Raw genomic sequence first — 14,256 nt, 5'->3', positions numbered from 1 at the left:
CAGGGAAGAAGTGTGGAAGCCTCAGTGCGTTTGATGGCTGGGTACTTGGAAAGATCTAGGTGGGGAAGGACATGAGCTCTGTGATTGTGAGGGACGGTAACGAGAGGGTTTGGATCAGAGGCCCAGCTTTGTCCTTGGAGCTCTGATGAGGGGCTGGCAGCACTTACACGACCTCCTCCCTTATAATGAAGTACTGCAGCACCATGGCCCAATCTGACCCCTGGTCTCACCTGTCTTGCCCACTGGGTGTTGCATACATCCCACAAACTTTGGAAGGGGCCATATTGGGGTAGATTTTTCTTGAGGCCTAATTTGTTAGATCACTGATGATCAGCTAGGTGTTGATCATTCCTTGGTAAGTGCTAGAAGAGAGAGATAGGCAATTTGCATAAGGTGGTAAAGGTTAGACCCAACCGTGTCTATTTCTTCCCATCTTCATGAGCTCATCTCATCTCATCTCATCTCAGAGAAGCAGGAGAAAAATAAACTGACATTTAGTGAGTGCCAACTCGATGCTGGTTGCCTCAGATAAAGAATTTAATTTAATCTTCCCTCACAAGACAATACTAAAAAAGTATTACCTCCACTTTTAAAGACAACTGTTCTTAGGCTCTGGCAGTTAGGAACCCACATTTAAAACCAGGGCTTTCTGACTCTGAAATCTATATTCTGTTATCAAGTTGCAGTGCCCATTTTGAAAGAAGATGAACTTGATCCTGAATTCAGGCTCCAGGAGGGAAAGGCCAGCATTAGGGGACTGTCTTCTTACCCTACATGCTTATCAGAATGTCCTTAATGACAGGAAGGGTCAGGATGTCAAACTAGTTGTTTCAAAACCTTGTTTGCCTGAAGGATCTGATTCATTGAATAAACACCTTTCTCTCCAAGGTGTGGAGTGCAGGTCCTTGTGAAGAGTGATTGATCTGTGGAAGGAGATACTCTACAACTTGTTTGCTGAAAAAATCCAATTGGAGTTTGTCCTTAATCACTTGTCAGTAAATTCAGGGATGCCTTAAACTAGAAGGGTTTTCAAAGTCATACTACTTTTACCTAGGTATGGCCACATTTATTGAGGGTGTATTAAGTGCCAGGAACTATTCTTTAGACTTTATATGTATTATTTAACCCCCTCCCCCCAACAATCCTATCTAGCAGGTGCTATTGTTTTCCCTATTTTACAGATGAAAGGCACAGAGAGGTGAAGTCACTTGCTCAAGATCACACAGGAAAGGAGAGGAACTGGCTGGGATCTGAGCTTGCAAACCAACACCTATCAACTACACTTAGCAGCCAGTTAGGAATAGATAGGAATAGTGGTTTCTGTACCTGAAGATTTTGCTTTTCTCCTTTTCCATTTCTGGACTGAAAGTAACCTTTAGTCACACAAAGCACTCAGCGCCTTTGCCACACACATGCTAACCTGTGAGAGAAATCCACTGAGGAACACCCTTCAGACCTTCGTTTTTTGCCTCCATTCCTCTTTTTCCTTCTTCTCCACTGTCTTCATTATCTTCCTCCTGTGGTGGGAACAAGGGCCCATTGTAAATTTGAGCTGTGGGTACCACCCCCAGGTGTGGTCATTGTCCCAGACACCCACAAACATTGGGTGGCTGAGTCCCACTCCTTGGACACAAAGGATCCCATTGCCATTGTAGACCTCATCAAAGAAAGGCAAGCAGATCACCCACCCCGAGCATTGTGGTTGAGGTTAATGAACATGTCTCACATTGTCTAAATATAAATATGTGGACCTCCCTGGGGAGAGACCAACCTTCAAAGAAAGGGCTTGAGGTCTCACCCTCTGCTGTCGCGGGTGGGGGAGTGAGTTGGACAGCCAGGGCCTTGGCTTTTGAATTTGACTTCTGAAACTCACATCTGCTTGGCCTTTAATGTGTAAACCAGGATTGCAGAATTACTCAGTTCACTCATATGTATAAAGAAAGCAGAGTTTCTTTTTTTTTCTAAGCCCTTTTATGTTCCTTATGAGCCCTTCTACCTCCCGTCCCCCGCCCACTGCCTGCTGGGTAGTAAGAGAAAAAAAACTAGTTTCAGGTCTATGGTTTTTAAAACATAGACGGATTTGATTGTTCAGTGTCTTTAGACTTAACTATGTCTTGGGGTTAAGGCTCAGTTACTCAGACTCCTCCCTGCTTCTGTGTGTTTCTCTGCAAATGGTACTCATGCTTCTGAGACTAGGTCCTCCTGCCCCCAGCACCTGGACCCACGGCCATGCCCTCTTACACATGATGCCCATATGAGGGATTTCATGGGAATGGGAAAGAACTCTCCTGCTCATGATGCTCTCTTAATTGTTTCATGATCCTTCAGGCAGAGACCTGGAGAAGAGAGGTCAGGAGAGGCCAAGACACTCTGGGCCTAGGCCTGGGCCTGGGTCTGATAGGAGACAGTTTGCTCCATCTCCTTCTAACCTCTAGCTGGAAGAGGACTGACTGCCAGCCCCTACTGCAGGCAGAGGAATATCCTCATGATATGAAAGGGGCAACTCCCAAATCAGAGTGCTTGGTTCTTGAACTTCTAAAGAGTGTAGATTACCCAGTCTTTTTCAGAAATTGTAACAGTTTCAACCTGCCTGAGGCTTTAAACCTCCAGGCAAGGCCTCTAGGATCTGGGCTGCAAGAAGAGGGATTTAGAGGGGAATTGAAATACTGTTTGCTGAGCATTGTTCTCATTCTACTCTTGTAGACTCGTGTGGTTGCAGGGCAGGGTTGTAGAATGTGCTTGAGGCAGCCTCACAGGAAAGGCAGAACTGTATGCCTAAACGCATGTGCTCTGCCCACACTGGGCGCTGCCATTTTCTTGTGATTTGGATGACTTTATGTACTGAAATCTCAATGAGATCCCAATGACTTTTTTCAAGGAATTATAAAATTTATATGGAACACAAAAGACCCCCCCGCCAATAGCTAAAGCATTCCTGAGAGAAAAGAAAAATGGAGGTATCACACTTTCGGATATCAAACTGTATCACACAGCAACTCAGTTTTGCTGTCCTTAAAATGGGATAATAGTAGTAGCAACTTCAAAGAGTGATTGCAGAATTTAAATCTATTGGCATATAGTAAGAATGTAGACTTTTGCTTACCTCATATTAAACATGCAAGAAATTTTAGCTATTTAGATTCCAAACACATACAACATTACATTTTAAGCCTTAGAAGTTTCTTATGCATGATGTAGGAGGAAGTGCATGGGCTTTCAAAATAGGCAGCCTAAGTTAAATGATGTTGAAAAGTTATATGGCCACTGTGGGGCTTGGTCTGGAAAACAAGAATAATAATATCATAGGAGAGCTGCCAGAATTAAATGAAATAATGTGTGCAGAGTAGATAGCAAAGACTTTGGAACATAACTGAAGCTCAACCAACGTTTCTTCCCCTGCCTCCTTATTTTGGTAACATGCTCTCTTATAGTTGTTTACTATTATGTCCTCAACCAGGAGTCTGAGGTTTTTATAATCCCCTAACTTCTAATGCAGAGGACAGAGAAGCCCAGTAGATTCATTGACAGAGTCAAAGGATCCTCCGAATCTGGGGCTCACGACCCTGAACTCTTCCCCTGTCAAGTGCCACTGCTTGGAGGATAGTTCCTGTCTTCTGATCTTCATATTTGCAAAGTATATATATTTCTCCCTTCTTTTTGTTAAAGTTACTCTGATTTGTTGGAGGCATTTGAGTCTGCTGTACTCACATTGCTCAACCCACACTTGGAGAGAAATGTGTTTGCATAAATACTAGCAGATGCATTTTTTAAATATCACTTTTTCTTTTCTGGCACTCTGTGAGAGAAATGAGCAAATATAAACAGAAGAGTATCACACTAGAATTAGAGCAGATGGGTTCCTGCTGTGGTTCTGGACTTTCCTGGAGTTCATACATTTGGGAGATGTAGGATTATGACAAAATCCACTTGTAATGATCTAGCTTTTTATTTCTTGGGTGCATATTAATTGTTTAAAAACTGGGCTTCATGCAAATGTTCAGCCCCAAATTTCCCTTTAGTGAACAAACAGGAGGCTGCAGGCACTCTCTGTAGGAGGGATCTCCTCCTAAGCCTTGAATAAATCAAGTTTGATTGGGGAATCAAGGAAAAGAGAGAAAATTCATTTTCACACCACACACAATAGTGGTGAAAGGAAACGCTTCCCTCCTCTTGTCAGATGGCTTCATGCTTATGACCAGAGCTTATTATGGATATTGAAAAATGGAAACTGCCTGTACACATCTGTGCTCCATCCTGATTTAGGTCACCTCAATTCAGACTATACATCCAGAGAAAGCACATCTCACCTGGGGAGCTGACATGAGCCACCTTTAACTCCATTCCACATATTTGGCCCAGACTTGGTCAGATACTGTTTTCACTTACAAATTCAACAAGTCTCATTGAGCATCTACTCTGGACTGAACACTGTATAAGGAGTGGAAACATAGTAATGAAGGAGACATATAGACCTCACAAAACAAGTCTAGTGGGAGAACAGACACATCCTTATGTTCTAATCATTATGTTATATAGATATTAAGAAAACACAGTAAAACAATAGCTTTCATTTCCATCCACTATAATATGTCACAAGGACTAGACTTTGGGAAAATGGGAGATGGAAGCTGCCCTATGACCTCCTTAGTGTCAGTCTTTCTGGGGGGGTCTTTAACATCTCCAGGAACTCATGGAGGAGTTCCTTGTCCACAGTTGACTTGGCTGACCCATAGTCTTCATGGGTTGACTTTAGGAACTTCTTAAGAGCATGCTGTAGATATCCCTCCTGTCATAATCCCTTCATGATGACTTCTGGATCTCAGAGAAAACCCCACCTTCAATCAATAAGTATTAACTCATTTTGTATTACAAGTATGTTTAGCTGCTAGATTTAACAATGGAGAGAGTGTGATGTAGTCCAAAGACTACAGACTTTGAAGTCAGTCCTGGGTTCTGATCTTGGCTCAAATATTTATTAGCTATATCCCCTTGGGCAAATTATTTTACTTTTCTGTGGTTTAATCACCTCATATGCAACATGGGGAAAAGAGCACTTAACTCTGAATTGTTGAGATCCTAAGTGAAATAATCACTAGCAAGGGCTTAGTGTGGAGTACATGCTCCTCCATATGCTTGGTAACTGTATTCTATAGAACACAAGACTTGCTTTTGAGTGAAAATAGTTTATGTGGAATATCTAATGACATGCAACTATGAGATATTTGGTAAATGATAAGCTATACCCGTAGCTGACTCTGCTTATTCTGACAGGTGTCAGCTCTTTGTACTTCTGCTGCCCTAATTCTGTAGCTCAAAACATTCCTGTCCAGCAAATGACCCAACTAGGGAGCCCAAAAGAAATCATAATGTTCCAATAAGAAATCAAAATAAGTGACGGTAAGACATTTTATAAATGTTTTAAAACGAGATCCTCAGTTTTATCGCACTAAATGTAGCCCCTGTGCTTTATTTTACTATTCTTTTCACTCATTAAAAATAATACGTTATATTACTGAGCTGGAAGGGATCATGCTCAGCGAAATAAGCCAAAAAGAAAAAGAAAAATACCGGATGGTCTCACTCATAGCAGGAATCTAGAAAACTTAAATAAGGGACCAGGAAAATGAATATAAGAAAGTGAAAATCAAAAATCAACAAAAAACTATGAACCAGAGACACTTTTTGGGGGGTGGGGGGTGGGAGGGGAAGGATTGGGGTCAGAATGGGGCGTTTGCAATTGTATGGGGGAATATAAAAATAAAATTTATTATTTAAAAAAAAAAAAAAAAAAATAAAATCCAAAAAAAAAAAAAAAAAAGAAAAAGAAAAATACCGGATGGTCTCACTCATAGCAGGAATCTAGAAAACATAAATATGGACCAGGAAAAAAAATAACTATAAGTAAGAAAAAAATCAAAATCAACAAACAACTATGAACCAGAGACACTCTTTGGGGTGGGGGGGGAAGGAGGGATTGGGGTCAAAATCGGGGTTGCAATTGTATGGGGAATAAAAAATAAAAATTAAGGAAAAAAAAAACAAATAAAAAACAGACAACAATAAGTGTTGACAGTGAAAAAAAAAATAATACGTTATCTCCAGGGTTCTTGAGAATACAGGTTGAAATGTGTGGGCCCCATTCAACAGGACAATACACAAATAGACAGCTGGTGACATTGTTTCAGGAAATTTTTATGTTCTTCAAGATCCTTGTACCACAAATCCATAAATCTCATAGTAGCTACATCTGATTGTCTGTAGCATTTTCCCCAAGCACCCCCACAGCTCTCAGGTTACTGACCTAGATATTTACTATATGGTTAAGTGATGGGGCTCATGCAAAGTCTCCAGATTTTGCACATTAATTAAAGACATAGTTTTAAAAACTGGAAACAAATGTGTAAAACATAGGGGTGATTAAGTGAACTCTATGAATTGTTAGACAATCATTAGTAATTCTGGTGACATAATATCCCATATGATAACAGGGAAAAACAGTAAGATATATTTAGCAAGAGAAGCATACAAAATCCTACATAGAGAACAGGAACAACTGTGTTTAAAGAATAAGTCTATGCCTATAAAAGGACTGGAAGGAACACTATAATGTCAACATTTGAGTGTTGGAACTATGGCTAATTATTCGCTTCTACTTTATTTTTGTAACAGGCATATAATGTTTCTATATTTTTAAAATGCATTTTGAAATGAAATCTTCTAAGACCCAAAATATGGACGTCCCTGAGATGATTTTCAGGAATCATTTCCAAAGAGGATTTTCAGTAACTGGTGACAGTTGGCCCAATTGAGTACAAATTTTAAGCAACTTCACAGGCCTCAAAAAGTTTATCTCAATCAAGTCTTGGGTTCTGGTGTTTCTTTGCAGGTTGTTTTCTTTCTAGTTCTTTCTAGTTGCCAAAGCCTTGCTAGCTTTGTGTCCTCACTTCCTCTGGGGATCAAGGTCTGTTCTTTCTAAGTCATGGCTTTGGTTGCACATTCATGCGGGATAGGGGTGGATGGCTGCTGGAGATAAAATCATGGCAGAATCCAGCCCCTACTGCAGGGTCAAGTGAAGTGGAACATGGCTGCAAGTTTAAAAACACACACCCACTTATTTTGTTCTATTCTGTTTTTAAGGTACTCTCCAAACTTCCTGATTTTTGACCTAAAAAGAGAACCAGACAACTTGCGATCAAGTCCCATCATCCTCATGATCAGAGGCAGCTCATCCCAGGGGATATTTTATATACGTTTCCCCCAAAAGGGGAATCTTCAGGGGGCCTTATCACACTCAACGTCCTAGGTGCATCTTAGCCCTTGTTCCTTGTACGTGTTTTTTTTGTTCTGGCTTCTTGGCGATCATTTAAAGGTCTTAGAGAAGGATTGTGGATGGGCCAAGCACATCCCTGTGAAATCAGACCATCAGGCCCAGGGCTCAGCCCACTCCACTGCTTTTTTACTTAGAAAAGTCTCATCCTAAGTACTAGGGCAGAGGTCCACTGGCTCCTAAGTCAACCTGACACTGATGGGGCAGTGTCCCTGGATCTCTTAGCAGAGCTAGAGCTTCTTCACTACCCATTGTGTTCACCTCCAGTGCTACCCAGAGCTTCAGCCCTGTTTAGCCATCTAGCTCAATTACTACCCTTTAAGAAAATGATTCATTAAAAACAAACAAACAGACAAACAAACAAAAAAACCCACAATGCAACAAACAGAAAAGTATAAAGAGGTAGTTTAAATTTTGCCCTGACATTGGTCACCCAGCTATCAGCTGACCAGAAAGGGGATGGCCCTGGCAGCTTTGCAGCAAACTGGACAAAGAATGTCAGGTTCTAGGACTCAGAACTGGTAAACAGAAGAGGACAGCAATCAGGTGACTTGTCCAGCTGAGTTTTAGCCCATTCCCCAGGGGCCCATGCTTAGCTGGAATCAGCCAGGGTGTGACAAGCCACTGCGCTGATCTCACCTTTGTGAGCCAACTCAGCTCCCCACCCCCTCCACCCACTCAGCGGCTGTCAGCCACCTCTGCCAACTTGTTCATTTTGTTTCTATTTTTCTCCTCTCTCTCTCTCTCTCTCTCTCTCTCTCTGGGCAGCCACCTCCTCTGCTATTTACCCCCAACACACCCGCTGCTCTGCTGTTGAAGTGTAGTGACTCATTTGTTACTTAGGTATTTTGGGTTTGTTACTCTTCAGCCACAGTACCCAGAAGAACCACACAGAGCCAAAACAGAGAAGAGAGGAAACAGGGGTGGGGGGGTGAGGGGGGCCTGCAGATGGGAGGGGGTGGGGCAGGAATCCAAGAGCTGCTATGGAAAAATTCAGTGGAGGTGTCAAAGCTCAGACTCAGGGAACAAGTCTATTCCAAAAGCAACACCGGGAAGGAAACAGTGCTTTGATGAAAACTTCATTGAGAGGCCTGGACACACACCCCAGAGTTCTCCCACAACAGAGAGGGAAAGCGAGTTCAGGAATCCAAAATAGTCGTCATTGCTCCATGGGAATATTTATGGCCACCACACCCAAGTTGTGTTGACTCGGTCAAAGTATTGGGTGGAAGGGTGCATTTTTGGGACAGCCAAGCACTGCTTATAAAATATACTTACCCTAAACTTCAGTCTCCTACTCCCCACTACCATGAATAGCCTTTGGTTCAACTGTCTAGCTTTGCTCTGTGGACAAGATCTGGTGCACAGATTTTTTTCCATATAGACAGACTCTGCTTATGTTGTGAATAACAGAAAAGTCGTGTATAAAAGTCAGCTGGAAGATTTGTGAATATGTATGATTAAGAAGCTTCCAGAAAGTTGCTGTTTAGAATGAATATTCCCTAAATTGTTGCCCCCCACCCTTCCTGATTGCCAGAGTGTCTGGTACTCTGGGATGCTTCTACTTGCATTAAGTCTGGCTTGTTCTAGTTCTGATCTCTTTAGTAAGAGGATTGAATTACTTGTTTGTGACATTTGCCATCTATTTCTAGTTTGGGGCTTGCGAGATGAGCATCCTGGGAGTATTCGTTCTTTTCCAATTATGCATTATTTAATTCGACAAATATTCCCCAAAAGCCTAATTCAAGCCAGCCCTTCAGGTCCAGAGCTGAGACATGGGAAAGAGCTTTGATGGGCTACTTCAGAACAAAATTCTGATGGGCTATTTCAGAACAAAATTCTGAACTCTGTTTGAAAGAATTTGACAAGAATAGAGGGTCTTGACAAGACCAACTCATGATAAGTATTATGATTATTGAGTTTAGGCTGTTAATGTTTTCTTCTACAACACAGTATGTTAAAACAGCAGGGTTCACTGGCAGTTGCTATATGAAATCATTTTACTGGAAACAGTGAGAAACAGAAAAAAGGTAAAAACTTTCCCTGACTTATGATAGTTCAACTTATAATATCTCAAATTTATGATAGTACAAAAGCAGGATATATTCAGTAGAAACCATACATTTTGTAGATCTGATGAGATGAAAAAACACAAAACACAATATGCAAAAAGACTGGCAACATGATACGCAGTAGAGTATTGTTACTGAGGAAAGGGTCTAAAAGTTGTCACTGGGTCAAGACTTCTCTCACCAGTCCTGGTTTCACCACCCGTTGCCACACATGCAAACAGATGGGTCTTTGGTGTTTTATCCTACAAACTAGCTTGGTGGAGGGAAAGGGAGACCTTCCAGATACCTAGTGATGGTGCAAGGTGGAGTTACAGTTACAGGAGATGGCCAATATGTGAGAGAGTGCAAGTATCTCCTTCAAAGACTCACAAAATGGTCGCTCAGCTCCATCCCCTTCCCAGCAGCCCCTGGGCTCAGGAAGTCAGGTGCACTGTTCAGACCAAGGCACTGCTCAGGCTACTCCTTTCTGGCTTGGGAGATATCTAGACATTAAGAGGCAGGGTTATTTTCTTGATTATTTCTCTTATGACTTTGTTTTCTATTTGATCAGTTCTGCTTTTAATTCTTTCTTTCTTTTTACTTTCTTTGTATGTATGCTGTTGTTCCTTTTCCAAAGTCCTGAGTTAGATCCATGACTCATTAATTGCTCGTCTTTCTTCTTTTTATATCCCAATAAACCCACTGTAAATAAGAATTTAAAATATACGTAGGAGAAGATGCATTTAATATATTATCCCACATATAGCCTAGCCTAGCCTAGCCTACCTTAATCATGTCCAGAACACTTATATTGGGCGGTTTTCTCTCCTAGCACTATGTAGTCAGGTAATCTGTCATGATGCTGTACAGGGCAGTAAACTAGGGTTCCCTGCCAGCCACAAGATTGATGCTGCTTGAGAGGTCCCATGCAGATGAAGGACCAGAGTTAAAAAGCTGGTGCTTTGAGAAGGCTAATAAAATTGGCAGAAATTAAATGAGAAATTCAGTACATATATAATAGACTTTTTTAAAATAAGAGAATATTACAAATTTCATGCAGCTAAATTTCAAAATTTATATAAATGTTCAGTTTCCTAGAAAGATGAAACATATCAAAACTGACTCAAGAAGAAATAGAAAATCTAATTAGAGAGCATTGTTATTTTAAAAAAGTTGAATTGGTATGGTAATATTTATCTATAAAAACAAAATATATGAGGTCCAGAGAGATTTATAAGAAAATTCTGACACTTAAGAAAAAGATAATCATAATGTTGAACAAATTATTTTAGAAAAAGAAAGAATGATCAGAACTTGGTTAATGATGCTGGCAGAATTGTAATATCAAAACCAGAAAAGGATAGATAAAAAAGGAAAATTACAGATTAATCTCTCACAGAGGTAGATGTAAAAATCCTAAATAAAATAATAGAAAATTAATCCAGGTTTGCATAAGAATTACAATGAGTTGTTTCAGAATGTAACAGAATGTAACACTTAAATGAATGTAACCCTAACAGAATGTAAAACTAAATCAATGTAACAGAATTCCAGAATATAACACTAACATGCTACAAAATTTAAATAATTTAAAATCATTTATATATTAAATAAGAATAAACAAAATTATTATCTCAATGGAAGAGAAAATATTTGATCACATTTAATTCATGGTAGAAATTCTTTAGCAAATTATTTTTTTTTTCCCCTTTTGGTCTTAGCAAATCCTTTACACAAGGAACTTCCTTAACTTGATAAAAGTTGTCCACTCTAAGTTTACAGCAAACAATATGTTTTATATACTTAACTGTTAATGATTGCCAGAAACATTTCATTTAAAGTCAGGAATAAGACAAGGACAACTACATATTTTAAATTGAGTACTAGAGATCCTGGCAATCAAAGATAAAAGAAAAAGATAAATGTGTAAGGGTTTTAAAGGAAGAAACAAACTATTGTTACTTACAATCAATATGATCATCTACATAGACAATTCAAAGTAATGTATAATGTATAGGAGAGTGGCAAAAATCCCTAGAAGCAGGTCAGAATGCAAAAAATCAGCTGTGTTTCTATGTAAGGAAACAAATAATTGAAGCTATAATTAAAAAAATGTTTCTTATGTAGCAAAACATTAAAAAAATAAATCTAACCAAAGATGCTTAAGATAATTGTGAAAATTGTGGAAGAAATAAAATTGTGGAAGAAATAAAAAAATACCTAATCAACTATAAGCTACTATATTGTTTGAAAGGAAGACTCAATAAAGATGTCACTGGGTCAGATGACTTGAGAAAATAAAAGTGGAAATCCCATTTGACCTAGCAATACCACTATTAGGTATCTACCCAAATAACTTGAAAAATTAACTTAATTGACAAATTCAGTGTAATTCCATTCAAACTCCCCAAATGTGGCTTTGTTTTGTTTTGTTTTGAGTGGCACTTGATAAGCTCAACAGAAAGTAGAGCAGAGTCATAAAAAGGCAACAAAGGGCCTCCCTGGTGGCGCAGCGGTTGAGCGCTGGGTTGCGAAGCTGCCCGCGGCCTCTGCTGCGCTGGTTCAATCCCCGCCTGCTCCCCGGCCACCAGAGGAGGGTCCCACATGGCGTGCAGACCTCTCCTGCCGCCCGCTGCTCCCCTCAGCAGTGTACTTCGGTCCTTCTGCCTGCTCTGCTCCCCACTCTGGCTCTGGTGAATTCTCTCACCCTCCCGTACTTCTGACTGTACCCAGTGCATGTATAAACAAAACAAACAAACAAACAAATAAATAAATAAAAACATGCCTCTATTAAAAAAAAAATTAAAAAAAAAAATAAAAGGCAACAAAAATTTGAAGTAAAATAAAAAATGGAAGAACTTGTGATATTATATATCAAGTTAGCATACACATCAATGACAATTAAGATAGTGTGAGGCTGACCCAAGAATAGAGAACTAGACCAGTAAACAGACTGGAAAGTCTAAAATTGTCCCAAACAAAGCTCCATAGCTTTACCCTGTTACAGTGGGTGGGGTACAAATCAGTCCAGATATGGAGCTAAGGACAACTGGTTTCCAAATGAAAAACATAAAATAATAATACACAATCATCTCATTCCATGTACAAAAATTATTTCTAGATCATTAGATGCCTAAGTGTCAAAGACAAATTTTAACATTAGAAGAATGTTTTTATGATTTGGGAAAGGAAATAATTTTTAGACTAAGATACAAAAAGCACAAATCATAAAGATCTAGACTGATACATTTCCAGTATATTAAAATCAAAACTTCTTTATCTTTAAGGGGTTGGAAAAATGTTAGCTAAAGAAAAACTTCAACATAAAAGCAAATATGATAATTTATAGTTATATTTGCTATATTAAAGTTTAAACAATGGATAAGAGGTACAACATGATATGAGTGCCCTGAAAGAGAAATTAGTCCCTTCAAAAGGAATAAGAAAAATGTTTGTGCATGAAGCTACATGTAGTATTTAAGTAGGCAGAACTAGAGCAAAGAGATTCTTAGTGGAAGGAAGGAAGACCTAGGTAGAGGAAATAAATACTGGGGGAGATGTGGGACATTTTCAGGGAGTGCTTAGAAGTTCAATTTGACTAGAGCATAGGCTGAATACAAAAGAATGGTGCAAGATAGGTTGGGTCAAAATCTTGGAGAAATTTAAATACCAAGTTAAAGAGCTGGGTGTGAAAACCTAAACTGCCTGTGATGTACTGGGGTGCCTGGTCTTATGTTTCAAGTGCTTAATCTCCACTTGAATTTATTTTCTTGGGAGATCTATTTAGGATATTTCCCAAAATTTACAAAGTACTCACACAGTACTCACACAATCCAACAAGAAAGAAACAAATGACTCAATTAAAAAAATGGGAAAATGACCTCAGTGGACACATCTCTAAAGACATTCAGAGAGCCTTTTAGACATACAAAAATATTAAACATCACTTATTATAAGAGAATTGCAAATCAAAACCACACTGAGATACCAACTCACCCCTGTGAAACGGCCCATATGAAAAAGAATGAAATTAACAAATGTTGGCGAGGTTGTAGTGAAAAAGGAATGCTCATTCACTGTTGGTGGGGATGCAAGCTGGAACAGCCCCTGTGTTAAGCAGTATGGAAATGTCTTGAGAAAATAAAGGTGGAAATCCTATTTGACCTAGCAATACCACTATTAGGTTTCTATCCAAATAACATGAAAAATTAATTTAATATGAAAAGATTTATCTATACTTATGTATATAGCAGCATTGCTTACAATTGCCAAATCATGGAACCAACCCAAATGCCCTTCAACAGATGAATGGATAGAGAAACTGTGGAGCACAATTCAATGGAATATTACACAGCTGTGAAGAAAGATAAAATTCTGGCATTTGGCACAAAACGGAAGGAACTTGAGGGGATTATGTCGAGTGAAATCAGTCAAAAAATGAAAGACAGATTTCAGAATGTTTCCCTCATCTGTGGAATATAAATATCAAAAAAATTACATGCAGACAATAGAAGAAATAAAAACTTGAACTCAGCAAAAAACATAATGAGTACCAGAGGGAATAGCAGAAAGAGTAGAGGGGATGGAGGAGCAAGGCAGATAGGGGATGGGTGTGGGCAGTTTAGTGATGGCTAAAAACAAAAACAAAACAAATTTGTTTAACCCAGGAAAAATAAAGTAAAAAAAGATATTTTCCAAATAAATCAATTTTTTCACTTAAAAATAGAATACCAGCAAGATACCAAAACATCAATAACTGCATTAACATACTTATTTTAGAAAATTACATAATTTAGAAAGAGATATAAGTAATTGAAGGTATTTATTTTAATGAAATGTTTTTCTCTGCTTCTTTCACTGTTATCACTACTTAGTTTA

Source organism: Talpa occidentalis, unplaced genomic scaffold (assembly GCF_014898055.3).
Source record: "Talpa occidentalis isolate TD23 unplaced genomic scaffold, MPIMG_talOcc4v2.1 talOcc4.9, whole genome shotgun sequence".
Taxonomy (NCBI): domain Eukaryota; kingdom Metazoa; phylum Chordata; class Mammalia; order Eulipotyphla; family Talpidae; genus Talpa; species Talpa occidentalis.
The sequence above is the reverse complement of the archived record's forward strand: the minus strand, read 5'-3'. Positions refer to the sequence as shown.